Source organism: Mus musculus, chromosome 7 (assembly GCF_000001635.26).
Source record: "Mus musculus strain C57BL/6J chromosome 7, GRCm38.p6 C57BL/6J".
In the NCBI taxonomy this organism is placed as follows: Eukaryota; Metazoa; Chordata; class Mammalia; order Rodentia; family Muridae; genus Mus; species Mus musculus.
Genome location: NC_000073.6, coordinates 4,172,968 through 4,178,805, shown reverse-complemented (window position 1 = coordinate 4,178,805; position 5,838 = coordinate 4,172,968). Strand labels below are relative to the sequence as shown.

The 5,838-nt window shown below is 41.2% G+C and overlaps 1 pseudogene; it reads left to right on the top strand.

Annotated features, from left to right (window-relative positions):
* Gm5319 (predicted gene 5319) lies at positions 1,597–4,798 on the top strand (annotated as a pseudogene).

Below are 5,838 nucleotides of genomic sequence, written 5' to 3'. Positions count from 1 at the left end.
TCTGCACAGAGCAATATTTCATGATCTATTTGGATCTTACCCTTGTCGCTAGCTTTGTCACCTCTTGCTAAATTCTGAGTCCTTCCCTGGATAGTCCCTATGTCTAGATGCTTCCCCTTGTGGATGCAGCCTCAAAAGAGTGGCTCTCCTGTTGCTGTCCACAGTGCTGATTGCGATGTTGGCATTCTGCTCTGGGTTCAGCACCATGGTCAGAATCTACAGGCTCATGAAGCTACTTCCAAGTTCTTTCATCTCAGTTGGAAAGTGCACATAGGCTAAACCAGGTACTTCTCACTACTTTAGGTCTTCCTAAAGGACTTTCATAAGAAATATGCAGTTGGGTTGAAAATGAAGCTCAGTTGTCATAGTGCCTACCTACTGTGCATGGATTCTGGGGTTCTAGCCTCAGCATCACAGAAATTGGGCATGGTAGTAATCTCAGCACTCAAAAAGTAGAAGTGAGAGAATTAGAAGTTCATGATCACCTTCAACAACTACATAGTTACTTGAATGTCAGTCTGGGTCAAATAAGACCTTGAAAGGAAAGAGAGAGGGAGGGAGAAAGAGATAGAGGAAGAAAGAGAGAGCAAGATCATGAGTGTGTGTGTGTCATATATATTTATTTATATGTATGCATATATACAAAACAAATAAATGTGATCAAAAAGTTTAAATGAATAAAGGGAGAGAAGAGAAAGGAAAAGAAGTCAATTCTAGAGGCACTTATGCTACATCTGTTTGTAAAGTCTGAGATCCAAGAAATGAAGAAACTTAGGCAAATGAATATTACCTTCCACTGTGGATGTGGTAAGCCTGAGGTTCCTGCACAAAATTCTCCAAGGTACAAAAAGTATTCGGAATGGACAAGATAAAGCTCAATAAAGGGAGAACAGGTACAAAAGAGTGAATCCAAACATATCTGGAACCACTGCTGTCATACTTTTTCTTTTTTCTTTTCTTTTCATTTCTTTTATTTCTTTTTTTCTTTTTCTTTTCTTTTTTGAAGACCTTTATTCTAGTCTTCCATGATTATTAAACCACCTATGCATAACGATCCTTTTATCTCTGCCCAAACATCATCAGCTATGTCCAGGCTTGAATTGGGAGGCAGACTCAAGTAATGGAAGAGTTTGTGGAAAATATTATCCAAGAGAGCTCTGCTTCTTCCATCTTGGGAAAAAGAATAAGATTGTGTGCATGTGCAGACTCTCTTCAACACTGAGGCTGACAGAGGGGAAAGATGACAGATGCAGCAAAGGCTCACAAAGTCATCCAGCTCCACAATCAATCTAAGTGCCTTCTAGAAAAGCAAATTCATCCGCAGCTTCTATTACAGTATCCAAATCTCTCCTCTGGAGAGTTTTCCTCTTTCCTTATTGAGCACAGCAGTAGGCATCTTTTGCAATAGTCTCCACGAACAGTTCAGAGGCCTTCCTAAGTCTCAAACAAGTCAGGTCAGCATGTTCTTTTTCTTTTTATTGATGTGATAAACACTATGACTGTGGTCATTTGAATGAGAATGGCCCCCATAAGCTCATATGTTTAAATGTTTGATCCCTAGTTAGTGGAGTTATTTGGAAAGAATTAGGAACAAGACCTCAGACAGAGGCAGTAACTCAGATGGCTCCGGAGCTGTACAATAGCGGAGTCCTCAGCACCATGATGGCTGACTTACCACTCATTGACTTTGAGGGCAAAAAAAGACATGGCTCAAATTTTCAACAATATTCTCAGAGGTATAAGAACAATATTCTCAGAAGTACAAGAACTCCTACTGTTGAATATATCTGCACCCAACAGAATATTTGTTCATGTTATTGAAAGGGTATGAATCTCCAGAAATTGCTCTTAATTGTGGGATAATGTTAAGAGAATGCATCAGATATGAACCTCTTGCAAAAATCATTTTGTGGTCGGAACAGTTTTGAGTTCTTCAGATATGCTGATATTTGATATAGCTCCAGATGCATTTGCTAATTTCAAGAATTTACTTACAAGACATAAATTGTTCAGTGCAGAATTTTTGGAACAACATTATGAAAGATTTTTCAGTGAATATGAAAAGCTACTTCATTCAGAAAATTATGCAACAAAGAGACAGTCACTGAACCTTCTGGGTGAGCTGCTGTCGGACAGACACAACTTCACTATTATGGCGAAATACATCAGTAAACCTGAGAACCTCAAGCTAATGATGAACCTACTCCAAGACAAGAGCCACAACATCCAGTTTGAGGCCTTTCACAAGTTCAAGGTTTTTGTTAGCAACCCCAACAAGACACAGCCCATCCTAGACATTCTCTGCAAGAACCAGACCAAACTCAACAAGTTCCTCAGCCAGGTTCAGAACGACAGGAGCGAGGACGAGCAGTTCAATGATGAGAAGACCTACTTAGTCAAGCAGATCAGGGATATGAAGAGAGCCACCCAGCAAGAAGCCTAGTTTCCAGTAAACTCTGGTCCCATCCAAGCTCAGCATTTGTGGTTAGCTCCTCTGCATCAGGCACTTTCATTGATTCATGGGGAGCATTACTGCTAATCTGCTGTTAAGTGAACGGCTTTTCATTTTACCTTTTTGTTTTTCAGTCCAGACTGGAAACCATAGCTGCTGCTGCTTGCACATTGGAGTGCACGTGGTCCTTCTTTCCCTTGATCTCTGTGTCATTTCAGAACTCACAGTCACCATTTGCTACAGGAGTTCTAAACATGGCTGGGTTCACGAAAGCAAATGTACAGTGAGCGTGGTCTAGGGAAAAGACGGTGATAACATCACTGACCCCTGCCTGTCTGTTGGCACTTCTCTCTGCCAATCTGTGCAGTATAGCACAGGTATAGCCACCCATCTCTGCTGAAGGAAGATGGTGCATACAGGGATTGTTGGAGATCAGAAGGGAGAACTGTATCCAGTGTGAGCTTTGGGGAGTATCAATAAATTGATACTGAAGCTTAGCAACTTGTCAAGTGTGGAGCTTCATAAGGTCATAAGAAAGTGTACATATGCTTTTTCACAGCTTTCTAGAACTTTTTGACATTTGATTTTCTTGAAACTTATAAACTTGGATATGCTAAAGGGTGTTTGTTCATTTTACTTTTGAAGGTGTTTTAAAACAGTAGAGCTAGAGGCTGGTGAGATGGCTCAGTGGTTAAGAGTGCCAATTGCTCTTCCAAAGGTCCTGAGTTCAAATCCCAGCGACCACATGGTGGCTCACAACCATCTGCAATGAAATCCGATGCCATCTTCTGGAGTATCTGAAGACAGCTACAGTGTACTTACTATAATAAATAAATAATTTTTTTAAAAAAAAATAGAGCTAGCAGCAACACCTTATGTTTCATTTCAACACTGCTTACAGGTTTCTTTTGTATATAATTCTTAGAATGCTCATTTCTTTTAAATTGTTTAATTTGTCCAGCAAAGGGATGTTATTGTAGTAGTATGTAACTATTACCTGAGTTTTGCAAAAGAAAGAAAGAAAGAAAGAAAGAAAGAAAGAAAGAAAAAAAGGAAGAAAGAAAGAAAGAAGGAAAGAAAGAAAGAAAGAAAGAAAGAAAGAAAGAAAGAAAGAAAGAAAGAAAGAAAGCGAGCGAGCTCGTATGTAATTGAAATACTTGGGATTACATGAAAATGCTGATTTTATTTTTTTAAAGATTTATTTATTATTATATCTAAGTACACTGTAGCTGTCTTCAGACACACCAGAAGAGGGTGTCAGATCTTATTAAGGATGGTTGTGAGGCACCATGTGGTTGCTGGGACTTGAACTCATGACCTTTGGAAGAGCAGTCAGTGCTCTCACCCACAGAGCCATCTCTCCAGCTGAAAATGCTGATTTTAACATTTAAGGATCACAGCATTAAAAAAAAAAAAAAAAAAAAAAAGAACCAATCCCTTGTATTCAGTTACCCAATGGGGGACTGGTGGCAGACAGAACTACATATGTGGAACTCGGTCTGCTACATATTCTTGCAGAATATGGCCTTATTCATTTAAAAATGAGTCCCAGGATTACAATATCTATGAATGGTACAGATTGTGCTAAATAATGCTGGGGTTTTTTTTTGGGGGGGTAAACCTCCTGGAGAGCACCCTTTCTTCTTAGAGTAAGTAATATCCAGTACAATAACCATGTAACTAAGTAATTAAAACTTTGACTTCTCTAGGGAAAAAAGAGCCAGCCGGACAGTGGTGGCGCACGCCTTTAATCCCAGCACTTGGGAGGCAGAGACAGGCAAATTTTTGAGTTTGAGGCCAGCCTGGTCTAAAAAGTGAGTTCCAGGACAGCCAGGGCTATATAGAGAAACCCTGTCTCGAAAAGCCAAAAAAAAAAAAAAAAAAGAGCCCTGGTTCTGATGTCCTCAGGGAGATGGATGGATTTAATGTCCTTTTCCTTAATGCTGCAAATTATCATTAATTATAAAGTAATTGATTTTGCAGCATTTTCTTTTCTGTGTCTGTGACCACAGCAGAACAGTATCTCCTAGACTGTATCTAAATAAAGTTACTGGAATGGTGTCTGTCTGTCTGTCTGTCTGTCTTAGTGACACATGGATCACAACTAACAACTTCAAATTAGAGTTTGCCATCCAGTTCAGTCCAGCTGTAGTTGACTAAAAAATAAATTACATAATTATTCTTTGCTAGTCTCTCTTACTGACTGAATTATTCATTGGCCAGTAAAAGGAGCCTCCTAGCTGATATTTTAGCAGATCTTAAGGTCTCCTTCGTGGAACTAGAAAATATCATCCTGAGTAAGATAACCTAGTCACAAAAGAACACACATGGTTTGTACTAATTGATAGATAGATATTATGCAAAAAGCTCGGGATACCCATGATACAACTCACAGACCATATGAAGCTCAAGAAGGAAGACCAAAATTTGGATGTTTCAGTCCTTATAATGGGAAACAAAATACTCCTAGGAAGTAGAGGGTGGGAAGGACTTGGGAAGAAGAAAGGAGGGGGAGAAGGAAAAAGGGGGGCAGGATCAGGTATGGGAGGGATGATATACAGAGGGTCAGAAAATTGAACAGAGGTGTATAGCAATGGAGGATGAAGACTGGGGGCAGCCACCAGAATGTCCCAGGTGCCAGTAAAGCAAGAGGCTCCCAAGACCCAACGGGGATGAGATTAGCTGAAATGCCCAACAAAGGGGAGGGAGAACTTGTAGAGACCATATCTAAAGGTTAAGCAAGCCCCTCAGTTGGGAGATGCGGCCACTCACTCACTCATCTCCAAAATTTTAACCCAGATTTGCTCCTATCTAAAGGAAATACAGGGGCAAAGTGTGGAGCAGAGACTAAAGGAAAGGCCATCCAGAGACTGCCCCACCTGGGGATCCATCCCATATACAGACACCAAATCCAAACACTATTGCTGATGCCAAGAAGTGCTTCCTGACAGGAGCCTGATATAGCTGTCTCTGGAGATGCTCTGCCAGAGCATGACAAATGCAGATGTGGATGCTGGCAGCCAATCATTGGACTGAGGGTGGGGTCCCCAATGGAGGAGTTAGGGAAAGGACTGAAGGAGCTGAAAGGGTTTGTAACCCCATAGGAAGAACAACAATATCAGCCAACCAGAGCCCCCAGAGCTCCCAGGAACTAAACCACCAACCAAAAGTACACATGGAGGAACCCATGGCTCCAGCTGCATATGTAGCAGAGGATGGCCTTATCTGGCATCAGATAAGGAGGGGCCCTTGGCCCTGTAAAGGCTTGATACCCCAGTGCAGGGGAATGCCAGGGTGGTGAGGTGGGAGTAGGTGGGAGTAGGTGGGTGGGTGTGTTGGTGGGTGTTGTATGCTGGCCCACGGCCTACAAGAATTGGGTACACCTG